The sequence below is a fragment of the Zootoca vivipara genome, chromosome 14 (assembly GCF_965207765.1).
Source record: "Zootoca vivipara chromosome 14, rZooViv2.hap1.1, whole genome shotgun sequence".
NCBI lineage: Eukaryota > Metazoa > Chordata > Lepidosauria > Squamata > Lacertidae > Zootoca > Zootoca vivipara.
Window position 1 is genome coordinate 25,464,719 of NC_142597.1, and position 15,556 is coordinate 25,480,274.

Here is a 15,556-nt window from a genome sequence, read left to right on the forward strand (position 1 = left end):
GATGGGTTAACAGTGTAGCACATTTTCAGTGCTCTGTGTTCTGAAATCATGTCAGTCTCTGCCTTTGCTCAAGGCAATGCAGATGGGGCCACCACAACAGTCTTGTGCGGTAGACTGGAGTAAAAGATGCTAACTGGCTCAGTCACATTTGAATCCAGTATTAAGTGCAATATTGTCCATGGCATCACACTAAACTTAAATCTTTCTTTCTGGATAGTATATTGCAGATAAGGAACTGAGGCTGTGAGAAGAGGGGCTTTAAGCCCCCCTATCCCCGCAACAGACGAATCCAGCAGTCTACTCTGGTTAAAGGTTGACGACTGAATTCATTTGCAGAGATGCAAGATTGTCTATTTAAAGAATTTCTCTCCTGTAGCCAAAAAAAGGGGAGGGGTGTCCCAGAGTGGCTTACAGATCACTACAAACAAGACAGTCCCCGTCCCTAGGCTACTGATTCAAAATGACACGACAAAAGGAAAATTGAGTAGGAGGGTGGATGAAATGAGCAAACTCAAGTTCTTCTAATGACCAGCTGGGGTGTGAAACTGCAACAGAGGTAGAGCTAAGGCTTGGTCTCTCAGCTGTGCTAATGTGGTGGTCTTCCTGCATTCCTGTTTTCCTTCCTCAGCAGCAAACCTGATGCAATAGCTGCTGCCAGGTGATAGCTGATGGAGGGAGGAGTTTGGCAACTCAGCATGGCTGGTGGTGGCTCTCCATCCCTTTGCTCCAGCTTGATTTTGACCAGTTCTCATTCGTTTGACCTTGAGAAAGACAGAAAAATCCTGTTCCTAAAAGCTATTCCCATTGTTGTGGTCTAAAATGAGCCACAGCTCTCCGCCACCACTCAAGGATAGGTTCTGAAACATATTAGTGTCATCATGTTGACATTTCAGATATGCTAGATAACACGAAATTTGAGCCCCCACCCCATTGTCTAGACACCACTGGCTGGGACCAAGAGCCCTTCCACATATTACACAGAACAGGGTGGTAAAATTTTGAACTGTACTACTTCATATTACCAGGTGGCGCTGTGGGTTAAACCACAGAGTCTAGGGCTTGCTGATCAGAAGGTCGGCGGTTCGAATCCCTGCAACGGGGTGAGCTCCTGTTGTTCGGTCCCAGCTCCTGCCCACCTAGCAGTTCGAAAGCACGTCAAAGTGCAAGTAGATAAATAAGGACCGCTCCAGCGGGAAGGTAAACGGCGTTTCCGTGCACTGCTCTGGTTCGCCAGAAGCAGCTTTGTCATGCTGGCCACATGACCCGGAAGCTGTCTGCAGACAAACGCCGGCTCCCTCGGCCTATAGAGCGAGATGAGCGCCGCAACCCCAGAGTCGGACACGACTGGACCTGATGATCCTCATTGAAAAAAAGCTTCATGAAAACTAGTGCAGGCTTACATACCGGTACCTCTTTCTCCCTGACATGCTTGCTTACTTACTTACTTACTTACTTAATTACTGCCTGCAGATTGCTTTTCTCCAGGATATCAATTATCCTTATCATTTTAAAGATGACCTCCCAAACTTGCAATCTGAATTGTGGTTGTTTGGCACCCGTCTGTCACAGGAGACAATGCAAGAGTGTGCCTTTGGAGATGAAATCAATCCCTTGGAGATTTGCAGTGCCTGCTGTGTCTGTAGAAACTGATACAGGAAAGACATGTTTTGTTGCAGTTAGGGCAGATGAAGGCATCTGGTTGTGTGATGCAGATGTACCATAGTGTTTCTTCTTTCTGCACTCCTCCCAGTGGTCATTTCTCCTCTGGTCACTGCTGTGGATACAAAGTGGAACAGCTTGGAATTCTGCCACCTTGTTCTACAGAATGTGTTGATCAGATTCAATCCATGAGGCCCTTTAGGGACCAGTTGTCCGCCACAACCACCTTCCTTGGCGTGGATTTCTGACAGCAGCCACATGCAAATTCCTAAATGCTCCTCTGTCCCTAAAAGCAACTTCTGTGATCCTAGAGCTAAGGCAATGCTATTTGGTGTGTGGTCTGGTGGGTTGCAAGCTCAGGCCATGCTGTGAATGATGAAGCAGCCTGGCCTTGAGATCAAGAAGAGGGATATTATTTAGGCACAGAATCCTTCACGACTGCGGATGCTGTGAGCGCCTGTCTCCTGATGCAGGTCATCCCAGCTGCAAGGGAAATGAATGACCAGGAAATTGCTGCAACCGCTCAGCCACTCTGCTGGCCACGCTGTGATGCTGCGCATTGCGACTCGCAAGTGGTTTTCTTGGCTCGTTTTCAAGCATGTTAATGATTTCATTAAGTGCCATCAGGGAGATTCCTGCATGCCGCTGGCTGCCCATGCAGGATTCGAGACACGTCAGATTTTTGCCTCTCCACCTGCCAAAGAGTCCTCGGGCAATTTCTGTCTTCCTGGCCCATTTCCCCACTGAGCGGAGGCCAGCAGTTTGTCCCGAGTCCTTTCCAGACCATTGGACAGCTAAAAGTGTGGCTCAAAGGAACACAGTCTGCTGTGGTCTGCGGCACACAGGGGAATGATGTGGCTGTCACAATGCTTAGCTCTCTTTGCTGGGAAAGCGGGCAGAACATTTGTAGGGCACCCGGGTCAGCACAGAAAGCCCCTCATTGTATTCTGCACAAACATGCTGCTACGTGCCTCTGCAATCTCTAAGTGACAAGAGACTCCAGGGGTGCCTGTGCCTACTCAGGGCTTGATTTAGGTCAGCAGAGACCATGGTGTCTTTAACACATATGGTTTTTCATTTACTCATATGTACAACCTGGGCATAGGTTAGAGGGGCTCACAGCATTAACCCACCCATAGATTTTGCTTCCCCATTAGTTTTCCAGGGAAGCCCCAATGTCCAGCACAGAGCAAGGCATGTCTCTGTGTCTTCAGCTTCCACACAACTATGCCATTTGTTCTCCTTCTTGGCAGCTAGGTGAGGGGTGGGGTGAACATTTGCTCTGAGCTCAGTGGACCAGTGGACTGACTCAGTAAAATTCAGCTTCCTGTGTTCCAAAGCTGCCTATAGACAGCACCAGTTGGCCAGTGCCCGTGGCGTCCCAGGGGCATTCCCTAATCTCTGAAGCAGCCTTTCACCTTTGTTTCTTTTCTTTTCTTTTTAAAAAAAGTTTAATATGGTGAAGTAGTTTCCCCAGGAAAATTTCTGACATGTTCTGGTTAATGATTTTGAGGGGAGGTTTCCCCCCAAAAGCTCAACAATTTGGGTTTGTTCCCTTAAAAAGCTCAACAACTTTGCGGGGTGTCAGGAATATGGCAGGCCAAACTTTCCCCATTCATCCCAAGGCTAATCTTTGTTCTCCCCTTTTATTCAAGGCTGATCTTCACTCCCCCCTTTCATTTCCAGGCTGATTTTCACTCTCTCCTTTCATTCCAAGACTCATAATCACTCCTCCAATTCACCCCAATGCTGATCTGACTGTCCCCTTTCATTCCAAATGCTGATTTTCACCCCCCCCCTCGATTCTGATGCTGAATTCCACTCCCCCTTCTCATCTCAGCTGGCAGGCGGGTACCTCAGGTACCGAAGTGTTTTGGACCAGCCCTGTCCATGAGCAAGCAATGCAATCAGCACATTTTACACCATCTTGTTAAATATCTGTCTTCATCCCGAATCTCCTGGCACAATAAATGAATGCCAGATCTGTTAAGTTGCAGGGTAAAGGGAACATAACGAGGCATCGAGAACAGAGAGCCCTAGTTGCTAGATCGGCAAGAACATCTGATCTAGAAGCCTTTAAAGAAGTGAAAGGGTCATCTGTGGTTGCTAAGATACTTCCTAGCTGGTGTCTAGTTTCATCATAATTCCCTCTTTTGGGGGAGAATGGGTTGTGGGTTACAGGCTGAATATCTGCTTCCTCCCCCCAGCCCGATACAGGAAACAAACTGTTCAGCTTGGTGGGTCCCACAATTTACAGTAGTTGCATGTTTACTTTGGATTTTGATAACCTTTCAAATGATCTTTAAATACATGGATTTATTATTATAATTGTTATTATTATTATTAACTGGTGATTTTAACATTTACATGTTTTTGCAAACTGCTTTGAGGTTTTATGATGATCAAACGGCATATAAACATTGCAATAAAGAAATAAATCTCTCCTCTGGTGAGATTTCAAATTTGAATCTGCACTGTGAACATCACAGATTTTGTTTCAAAGTTTGACATCCCCAGCAGGTTCAGATCTGCTGGCACCTACCCATTTAGAATTGATTTTTTTTCTTTTTTGCAAGGGATTGAACATGACAGCCCATAAGATGCCAGCTGCTAAATAGCATGATCTGGCCAGTGGCCCATCTAGTCCAGCACTCTGTTCTCACAGCAGCCAACCAAGTACCTGCAGGAAACCTGCAAGCAGGGCCTGAGCACAAGAGCGCTCTCCCCTCCTGTGTTTCCAGCAAGAGGTATTCAAAATTTGATGGTGTTTCCTGCTTGGCAGGGGGTTGGACTGGATGGCCCTTGTGGTCTCTTCCAACTCTATGATTCTGTGATTCTATAAAAGCAATAAAAACATGACATGTTTGCTGGATCAGGCCAATGTCCCATCTAGTCCAGTACTCTGTTCACACAGTGGCCAATCCGTTTACCTAATGGTAAGCCTGGCCTGCAAGCAGGAGCTGAGTGCTACAGCAGCTCCTTCCTCGCTTGTAATTCCCAGCAACTGGGATCAGAGGCATGCTGCCTACAACAGCAGAGGGAGCACACAACTGTAATGGCTACTGGTAGTAACCACTGGTCACCTTGCCCTTCGTGAAGTTGCCTGCTGTGTGAATGATTCCTTTGTCTTTCTCGCACAGCAAATTAGCATTCCCCCTTTCCTTCTCCCAAGCTGTTATCTTTTCATGAGTGCATTGGGGAAGCGATGAATAAAAATAACATCAGAAAGTGTGTTTGTGTTTGTGTGTGCTTGTATGACTCTCTCTCTCTCTCTCTCTCTCTCTCTCTCTCTCTCTCTCTCTCTCTCTCTCTCTCTCTCACACACACACACACACACACACACACAGACATGTAGCTCCCCCAAGTGAGAGGCTGCCATCTGCTGAGTGGGCGAGAGAGCACGAGACAAATGTCCCCCCCCTCCAATTGTTGACTAAAGGAGGCATCTGCAGCATTTTCTGATGCCAAGCGAACAAAAGGTGCAAGGAAGGAGAGCCAGGGCTTTGCATCAGGATGCCTCGCTGCCAGACTTCATCATCCACTGCGGACTCCCTGGTGGAAGCGTGGTGGAAGCAGATCCTGTGAGGTGCACCAGAAGAGGAGGGGTTTGTGGGAGCCTCGGAGTCTCCCCTCTGTCCATTCCCAGGGCTGGGCTGGCTTCTAGGCTGCTTCAACGCAGCAGTGGAGCATTGAGAGCAGCCTTGCCAGAAGCCTTTCCCAGCCCTGCATTAGGCAGAGTGAGGCAATTAATAGGTGGCAAATTGTCAACAGTTAATTCTGTTCTGAAAGTTTTGTGCCACTGTGGATTATGTATTTATTTTGCCTCGTGTGCCAAAACAATCTTGGGCCAGCCCTGGTCAGAGTCCCCTAAAAATTCAGAATGCGACCAAACTAACTCACAGAGGTTGGGTTGCCAACTCTTTTCTTTTGTTAACTGGCACAGCTCCTGTGCTTTTAATAGCAGCTCAATATGCTAAGATCTAGGAAGGTGGAACTACTCCCATTGGGGGGGTGATGGTGGGGGGAACACCTGCTTAATTTTTGTGTCCAGCTGCAGTTTACAGAAAAGTTGACAACCACACATTTAAGTTAAGTCACAGACTAATATGTCCACATGGGCAGCCGGGCTGAAACATGGCTCATTTTCTCTAGGTATGGGTTGTTAGTGGTTATGCAGAAAATTACACACTTTTATTCAAGGCTCAGGCTGTAAATCCTATGCACTTCTACTTGGGGGTGAGTTTGCACGGGCCCCTCTGTGTAGGGCTAGCAGCACACATTACTTTAGGTCAGTTGGCTAACCTGATGCTGTTGGAATTCAACTCCCAGCCCCAGCCAGCATGACCAATGACCATTGTGTCCTAAGGCAATTTAGGGACAGAGCAATAGTTCTGAGGAATGGGTGGGGGACATACTCCCTTTGTTTTTTGTGAATACTCAGGTCTTAGAAGAGGCATTTCCCAGAAAGTAACATCTCTTTAAAGATTGTGCTTGCCATCTGTAGCTTTGGTAAATTACTTGTATTCAAGATTTTAAAAGTGTTGAGATCTGCTGCCCAGTAAATCAGGAGCACCTATTCGGCTGATCAGAAATGTTGTTCATCAATTGGGTGACTAAGGCTGAAATCTTTAGTTACAGGTAGGTAGCCGTGTTGGTCTGAGTCGAAGCAAAATAAGAAAATTCCTTCAGTAGCACCTTAAAGACCAACTAAGTTTATATTTTGGTATGAGCTTTCGTGTGCATGCACACTTCTTCAGATACACTGCTGAAATCTTTGACGCACTTTACCTGGAAGTGAGTCCCATTGAACTCAGCGGGGCTTACATTTAAGCAGATATGTATAGGATTGTGCCATCATTCTCACAGCTCTGATCTATACCTAGATCAGGAATGGGGAAACCGTTTTCAGACTGAGGGCCACGTTCCTTTTGGGACAACCTTCCAGGGCCACATGCCAATGGTGGGTGGGGACCAGGTGCAAAAGTGGGCTGGGCAATGAATGCAAAGTTTATCTTTGTGCAATAATGTAGTTTCTGCACATGCTCACAGACCCCTCTCTACCTTCCATCCAGATCGGCAAGAGGCACAGTCAAGGTACTGTATTATGAACAGATTGCAGTCAAGCAAAAGCCCTTGGCGGACAAAGCAGGGTGTGGCCTGGACCCAATGAGGGCCAGAGACAGGGACAGCTGGAGGGCCACATTTGGCCCCTGAACCTGAGGTTTCACACCCCTGAGCTAAATGGTATTATCAGTGAATACAACACTTGTGGCAGGATAAAGGTAAAGGGACCCCTGACCATTAGGTCCAGTCGTGACGGACTCTGGGGTTGCAGCGCTCATCTCGCATTATCGGCCGAGGGAGCTGGCATACAGCTTCCAGGTCATGTGGCCAGCATGACAAAGCCGCTTCTGGCAAACCAGAGCAGCACACGGAAACGCCGTTTACCTTCCCGCTGTAGCAGTACCTATTTATCTACTTTGCCATGCTTTCGAACTGCTAGGTTGGCAGGAGCTGGGACCAAGCAACGGGAGCTCACCCCGTCATGGGGATTCGAACTACCGACCTTTTGATTGGCAAGCCCTATGCCCAGTGGTTTAACCCACAGCACCTTTGGCAGGATATGTCTAGGCAAAAAGAAAGATCCCTACATTGCAGGGGGTTGACTTCCTTTCCAACCCTACAATTCTTTGATTCCATGAAAGCTCCCTGCTCTAAATTTCACCACTGTGGGGATGGTAAGAAAGAGGGAGAGAAGGGGTGACAGGAAAGGAAGAAGCAGGGTTGCTAACAGGTGAATGTGAATAAACATGGTAATTATATGTCCTTCCTATGCACACAGTTATCATTCTCTCCCCACCCCCGGAAAAACAACAACCATGCAGCTTGCTATTGTCCCCTCAGCACCAATGCCTGCCCTAATTACCCAGCAGCCTTTGCTGTCCTTGTCAGCAGCTCACGGGGAATAAATTCCGACGGGTGTCAACCCTTCGTGCCTCAATTAGTTACTTTTTAAAGGAAGTGCTATTGCATATTTTTGTAGGAATGCCGTTTCCATGGCACCCAGTCGGCAGAAGTGTTTCCACGAGCTGGACGTCTCCCTGGCAAACCGACACTTGCAGAAAGTTGACCCTAGCCAGCTTTCCACCCTCTGTTATCACACATTGGACAAACTGGTATGTACACAAGTGCATGTTCGTTCTCCGGCACACAGGCTCAATGGATGCCTTTGTATGCCTCTCGGATTGACAGAGCGACACACAGCATGTTGAACGTGTCAGCCTATTAATAGACACACTCTTCCTTTTGCACAGAGCCATATACATGACTATAAGTAGAGCTTGCTGGGTCAGGCCAATGGCCAATCCTACCCAGCATCCCTTTCTCACATGATGCATGCAGGAAGCCTGTAAGCTGGATGTGAGCGCAACAGTACTCTGCCCACCTGCAATTCTCAGCAACTGATATTCAGAGGCATAAAACCAAGCTAGGCTCCTGGGTCAAGCTGGAGAGTCTTCACCTTGAGACCCCTTGATCTAGGGCTGCCATACGTCCCAATTTTTGCCAGACATTTACAAGATCTGAAAGGCAGAATTGGCATCTGTGGGGAATTTATGAAAGACGGGGCTTTGTCCTGGATCTTAGGCAAATTGAAACATTTGGCATTTTTGTAAAACATCAGCTCAAAAACTTTTGGTCTTACTTAAAAAAAGCTCAGCAACTTTTGGGGTGCCTTGAAATATGGCAACCCTCAGGCATAGGAAGGTTCTATCGCCCCCAGGCAGCTCCCAAGAGTCATATATGATGATGGTTGCAGTCAGATGCATATGAAGGGCCACATTTTCTCCTGCCTTTGGTGAAGCTAGTAGGGATACCTTTGCTACTCAGATATGGCTTTGTGTGTCATTTAGGCACCTGAACATTTGAACATGAGATCAGCCCAGTGGCTTGCCTTGTCCAGCATCTTAGCAAAACCAGATACCTGTGGGAAACCTACACGCAGGACCTGAGTACTCTCACCACCTGTGGTTTCCTGATATTGGTATTTAGAAGCAATAAATACCATTTCTCTCAATGCAAGGTCCAGCAATCATGGCTGATGCATTACTGCAGAGGTTGCCAGTGTGCTGCCTGTGGACACACTGGTACCCTTGAGACCTTTGCCTGGTGCCCCCTCCCTGCAGCTCCTTGGTCATGAGGTGGTGGGCGTGGTTACTCTTTTCATCCTTGGAATGTCCATAGAGCTGGAGGAAGAAGTTGGGAGTGTGGCACTCTTTGCCACTTCCTCTTTCAGCTCTATGTGCTTTTCAAGGTTCAGGCTAATTCTACAGCTCCCAACTTTTACCAAGACCTCCTGGAAAAGAGAACTGTGTGTTTACGCAGGTGCTTTATCCCTGTCTGCCTAGGAACACCCCACAGAATCGGTCCAGAGTGTGGAGGAAGAAGGAGACACAATGTCCAGACCCTCCAAGTGTCCCTACTTTCTAGGGACAGTCCCAGGTTTACAGAAGCTGCCCCAGTTTTTTATTTGATCCCACTTTTCCTTGGGATGTCCCTATTTTCACCAGAAAAAATGTCAGAGGTTATGCAATGTCTCCTTCCTCAACCCTTCACAGCTGCATGCGTAATTGCATTTAAACCCTAATTTTACATTACCCCAACCTCCAAGTTAATATGGGACCAGATCTGTGTTGGAATGTGTGGTCCCCAGGTTGGCTCAAGGAAGGGTAGCCTGATTTGAGCTTGCCAGAACCTAGCAGTTCGAAAGCATGTCAAAGTGCAAGTAGATAAATAGGTACCGCTCTGGCGGGAAGGTAAGCTCTGGTTCGCCAGAAACGGCTTAGTCATGCTGGCCACATGACCCGGAAGCTGTACGCTGGCTCCCTTGGCCAATAAAGTGAGATGAGAGCCACAACCCCAGAGTCGTCCACGACTGGACCTAACGGTCAGGGGTCCCTTCGCCTTTACCTAATTGTTACTTTTTGAATTTTATTGCATTATTATCTTCCTTAGTATGCTGTGCAAACCATTATTCTCTGTATAATGTTTTTAATTGGGTAGGGAAGGGGGCACTGGGAATGAGTTTATCAGACCAAGCGGGTGACTTGAAAAAGTATGGGAACCACTGCTTTAGGCCTCAGTCAACCTCTCAACGAAATTTCACATGGGGAGCTGTCCATGGTGCTGCTGTGCCTTGTAGGTATCTGCTAGGATAGATCAAAACAGAAACTACAGGAGGAGCAAACCAGTAAGGCACCAGCTGGGATGAAAGGAGAGAGTGAAAATACCAATGACTCCCTAGAGAAGCTCCTTGCTCACAGACTCTGCTCTTGCTGCTGCTTCTTGAGCTGGCGACAACTTTTCACTCCCCCTCCCCGAAACTTGTGTGCACCTTGGTCTGACGCATGTTGCTGCAGGGAGAGCTGAGTCATGTTCTAATCCCTTTCTCTAGTTTAGCTTTCTCTCAGCATATCAGCCCCGTCATGTTTCTCCCATCCCCTCGGAATGATGGTGGTGTGACTGTACAACAACAGGTCTCTTGTGGAGCAGTTTCATGCTGCTCCTCCAAGGGCACATGGCAGAAAAGAAAAGAGAAAGAGGCTCTCTTAGTCATTGCTGAGGAGTAGCTCAGCTGCCGATTATGAAACGTGCTGAGTCAGAAATCTATTATTCCCTGCATTGATGCAAATGGGCTTGTTGGTTGCCAGTGGATCACCTTACTCGTCTTCCCACCCCTCAGGGTCTTTATGCATGTGACAGAAGAGGTCTGATGTACCCAAGGGAGAAGAGTGAGGGCGAGCAGGCTGAGTCAGCATTTCTCAAACATGGCAAAGAGGCCTGAGTCACAGCCGCAGCGATGATGACAAAGCAAACATTTTGTGCATGAGGAACAAGCCTAGGCTTGTGAGAAGGGTGGAGTGGTTGGACTGGGAACTGTCAATCAGTGTGTGGTTGAACTGGGAACTGTCAATCAGGTGAGAGGCGAGGGGGGAGGAGGCGGAAGCTTGGCATGCTCTTCCACCCTAGTTCCTCATTAGAAGTGCTAATTGGAGGTGATTAATTTACAAACGCGCTACCGCAACTAGTGCTGACTAAGGTTTCCAAAGCTCCTTGGAATGACTCATCTGTCTGAATTCAAGGATAAGGGTTTAGCTGGAGGAAAGACAAAGCGGATCTGATGGTTTGCTCATCTTGTTTGGGAATATGAAATGCAAGTTGTATGCTCCATTTCTATGGGCAGGTGCTAACAAGGGGACAAGTTCCAAAACACAGAGTCAGGAAATGCTTTTTTATTTGGATCAAGCAAACAGTTACAAAACAGCAAGCAAACTTCTGAGTGCTGCAGAACGCTTCATCAGGCTGCATGTCAAACAAAGCCAGGGTTTGGCTCGGTGGGGAGAGAAAAGCCAGCTTGGTGTTGAAGCCAGGCAGTCTGCACTTAGTCCTAACATGGAGTGCAGGAGAAGATAGCCAACTTGATTCGATTAAGCAAAAGAATCAGAAGGCACATCAGAGGCCATCTATTCCAACCCCCTGCTGATGCAGGAAACCTTCTACGACAGCATCTGTGAGGACTTAGGAAGTTTGGGCTGATAACCCATGAGATCTCCGTTGGGTGGTGCATTTTCCAAGCAAGGAGCTGTGGGCCACATGTGTCACCTAAGTCAGCATCTGCTGGGTGGAATGACCAGGATTTTGTGATGTCATGAGACAAGGTAAGCATGGCATCTAGTTTAGCCCTGTGGCTTAATGGACAGAAGTCCCCAGAAGATGGCTCAGCATCTTTGGAGCACTGGTGGCCAATATTTTGGGGAAGGGTGCCCCATGTCAAGTCAGGATTGAGAGACAGTGCTGCTTTGGTGCACACTGCAAGGATGTTTCCAACCACCTTCCCCTCTATGGCTGCTGGTGCTTTTGTCTCTAATCTACTAAGCTGGACAGGCCGGCAGGACAGACCTGAGGCAGCTTCATCTTCTCTAGTAGTGTCACAAATCCCAGCTCCCTGTCTGCACCACCTGACCTATATCCTTCCGTTGGGCTCCACATGCATATATGAAGTGGTGAAGGAGGCCTTCAGAATGGAAATAATAGAATCATAGAGTTGGAAGGGACCACAGTTGTCATCTAGTCCAACCCCCTGCAATGCGCGAATATTTTGCCCATCCTGGTCCAACAGGAGTTGCTCACAATTTTTTTTAAAAAAGCTTATGTTTTACGTAGTCTTAAGGGCTAGCATCTTGCTTTCAGCAAAACAAAATGAACTCCAGTCTTCGAGGTGCCATCTCATGCTCCACACCCACAAGGCATAATTGCAGGGTAGACACTACTTGGGAATATCATAGCTTCTTTAGAGTCTCTCTCTGCTGAGATGATTTCTTGCTTTTGACTAGATCTCTGGATTTGAAGGCTCCTCTGGGCATTTGCTTTAAGATTGTTTTTAAAAAGGCCTTTCAAACAAAGTCTCTGCCAGCATTCAGGGAGATCAGGGGCATCAGCTATCATCAGCATATAGATTGGGACATTAATGGGACAGAGCTCAATAGATGAATTGGGGGCAGCCTACAGAATGAAACCCTGCTTATTAATGGAAACAAATAACCACTGGGCAGCTGTGTGGAAACCAATGACAACCACTAGAGAGGGGAAAAAACTGGCCCTCCAAGCCATGGTCCTTATGATCCCCATTGCATCTCTGCAGATATTTGCACTTTGCAGCAAGCGATTCTCATGGAAGCTAATCTGCCAGGTGCATATTTGGGGGATAAAGCTCCTGGCAGCACATGTGGTAACTTCACAAATGCTGGGGTGGTCAGTAGAAGACAGGTGCTGAATTCAATATGAGCCTAGACAGACCTGACCTACCTAGTGATTTTAAAGGATGGGCCCAGCCTGCCTACTTATTATCATATTAGGGTTCTTTTTTACTTGTGTTAAGTGAACGGAAGAATAAGATAATTGTTTAGAAAATTAAGTTCATTCTACTTTAATCAAAAGATGACACCTTCCCTCCCACTGCAGACTCTAGACCACCACCGGTGTTCTTTTAAAATTGTACGTTTGTTTGGCTTGCTCAGGAAAATATCATCTGTGGGGGATTTACTCCCCCATTTGAATGAAAATTCAGTCTCGCACCCTGGTTGTCCCCGTGCCTGGCAGGCAAGTAGCCTTCCATCCTTTTTGCTGGGTCTAATTCATGGTATGAATGTTGAAAAGCAGCCAAATTTTCAAAAACTCCCCTGGGTCTTCTGCGTGCATCTCTGTGGGCATCTCTGGTTCTATCCATTTCAGTCTTTCTCGCTTTTTCATTTTTTCCAATCTTAAGTTCATTTCTCTAATTTCCACATCAGTTTGCAATTAATATCATTTTTTAAAGTTATCATGAACATTCATTAGCAAATTTTGCCTTATACTGACATTTTCCCCCCAATGCAATTTTGCCTAATACACACATTCCTGCAAGCACTTTTTGAAAATCAATTTTTTTTTACAGTATATGCTTTTTTGCCAATATGTGCATTTTTTATGCAGGCTTTACTCCAGTATATGCATTTTTGTACACATTAGTTGGCTAGAGCATTGCAAAACATGGAGAAGTATGGATTTTGAAGGACAGCTGCATTGCAATCCACCTATCTTTTGTGAAGTGCGAATTAGGTTGGTTAGCCTTTAATGGCATCAAATTTCTTCCCCACCCCATCTCTTGCCTCTTCCCAAAGTGCAGAGAAGTGGGAAATTTCCAGCCATTATTTATTTAAGTGCCCAGGCTGTACTTGGACCTGAAAGAGACATAAATAATGATTAAGAACAATAGCCCTTTTATTAGTTGTGCTTGCAAAGGTGCCCATGGCATTATGCGGTGATGAAATAAAACCAAAGGTGACCTAATAAAATAATCAGTGTCAAATATCAGACTCTTGGCACACAAACCCCAGTAACATAAACAACATGCTGGCGGTGTGTTTGTGTGTGATCATTATAGTGGAGGGAGGAGATCTACTAGAAACCCCCAGGCAGAAGAGAGAGAGACAGCAAAGGGGCCATTGGTTTGATTCCCTTGCATTCCAAGGGAAAGAATAGATTGGTAGGGAATCAAGTACCTTCTGTTTTTCAGGGTCTAATGGGAAGGACTAGCAGATTGAACCATTTGTATGGTCCCTTTATTGTGAAGTCTAATTGTAGGTAATAGAATTCTGATGATGGCAGGGAGCGTTGAGCTCGTCTAGTCCATTGAATTGTATCAATCATTTTGTTGAATGCTTTTTGATGTTTTCTGATATTTTGGATTACTATGATTTCATTGAATTGTATCAATTATTTTGTTGTTGTTTGGTTTATTTATTGTGTTTGATAATATAGCGATTGTAACGTCTGTTGTTTTGTAACGCTTCTGTTGTTATTGTGAGCTGCTTTGAGCTCAACATTTGTTGTCGGAAAAGCAGAAGAGAAATATCAAATTGAATCAAATCATCCCTCTGCTCAGTGCAGGATCTACAATACAAGGTGTGAATGCAGCATCCCCGACAGGTGGTTGTCCAGGCTCAGCTTAAATATCTTCAGCCAAGGAGAGCTCACCAGAGTATCCTGTTGCACTGCCCAAGGCTCCAATTTATTTATTGCTTTATTATCAAATTTATATCTTGCACTTCCTCCCAAAGGAGCTCAGGGTGGCAAACAACAAGCAATAAAACAATACAAACATCTTATCTCAAAAACAGTTTCAGTACGATTGCAGACTGGTGCAGATCTCCACTTAAAAGGTTTGTTGAAAGAGGAATGTCTTTAGTAGCTGCTGGAGAGACAACAGAGGCTATTCAAGGGGAGGCCATTTCAATGCAGTAGCAGGTGCCCCAACACTAAAAGGCCCAATTCCCATATTGTGCAGGACGGACCTCCTGAGAAAGATGGTATCTGAAGAGAGCAGAACTTCTGCATGCATGCAAGGCATATGCTGCCCTGAACTGTGGTCCTTCCCCAAAATCACACATGGAACATTGGAAGCTGCCTTAATACTGAGTCAGACCATCTAGCTCAGTGTTGTCTCAGCTGACTGGCAGTGATTTCAGGCAGGGGTCTCTTCCAGCCCTCCCTGGAGACACCAAGGATTGAACCTGGGACCTTTTGCATCCAATGCAGATGATCTGCCATTGAGCTACTGCCATTTCCCAATAATCTGGCTGGGGCTGATTGGAGTTGGACAGTACTACAGTGATGCCTCGCAAGACATTTCCCATAGGAATGCATTGAAATTTCTTTTTTTGCCCATAGGAACGCATTAATTAAATTTCAATGCATTCCTATGGAAAACCACGATTCGCAAGATGAATTTATCGCAAAACGAATTCGTCTTGAGAGTCATCATCAGATCGCAAGACGCATTCGTCTTGCGAAAAATTCGTCCTGCAGGGCATTCGTCTTGCGAGGTACCACTGTACAACATTTGGAGTGCCTCAGGTTCCCCACCCTCGCTACCTAGAGGACCTCTTTCACAGAGATGCCTCTGGGCCCACAGAGAAGCAGGCCCTATGGAGGATTTTCATTTTTTGACCAGAAGTTCATGTTGTGCGTCGCTCGGGTCTTTGTTTCCCCCCACGCTGTCTGTTTTGCTAATGGCCCCAGGCCTCCAGGATGTGCTCACCTAATAGCTGCCAGAGTGCAGCAGGCCCTGCTTTCCCCTGCTGCGTCCAATTACTCCGACCAAGCCCCGGGACAGATGAAAGCTGAAAGGATTGAGTTCCGGCACAGTAAAGCAACAGTGATTATAGCCTTGGCTGAGCAAAAAGCTCAGAGACGGCCTTCCTCTGTTATGGTGATGGCAGGGAGGTTGTTGCTAGGCTGCAGCTCACACTCTCCATACCACACCAGCTGCCCTTGGCATGAATTCCATGTCCCAGCAACA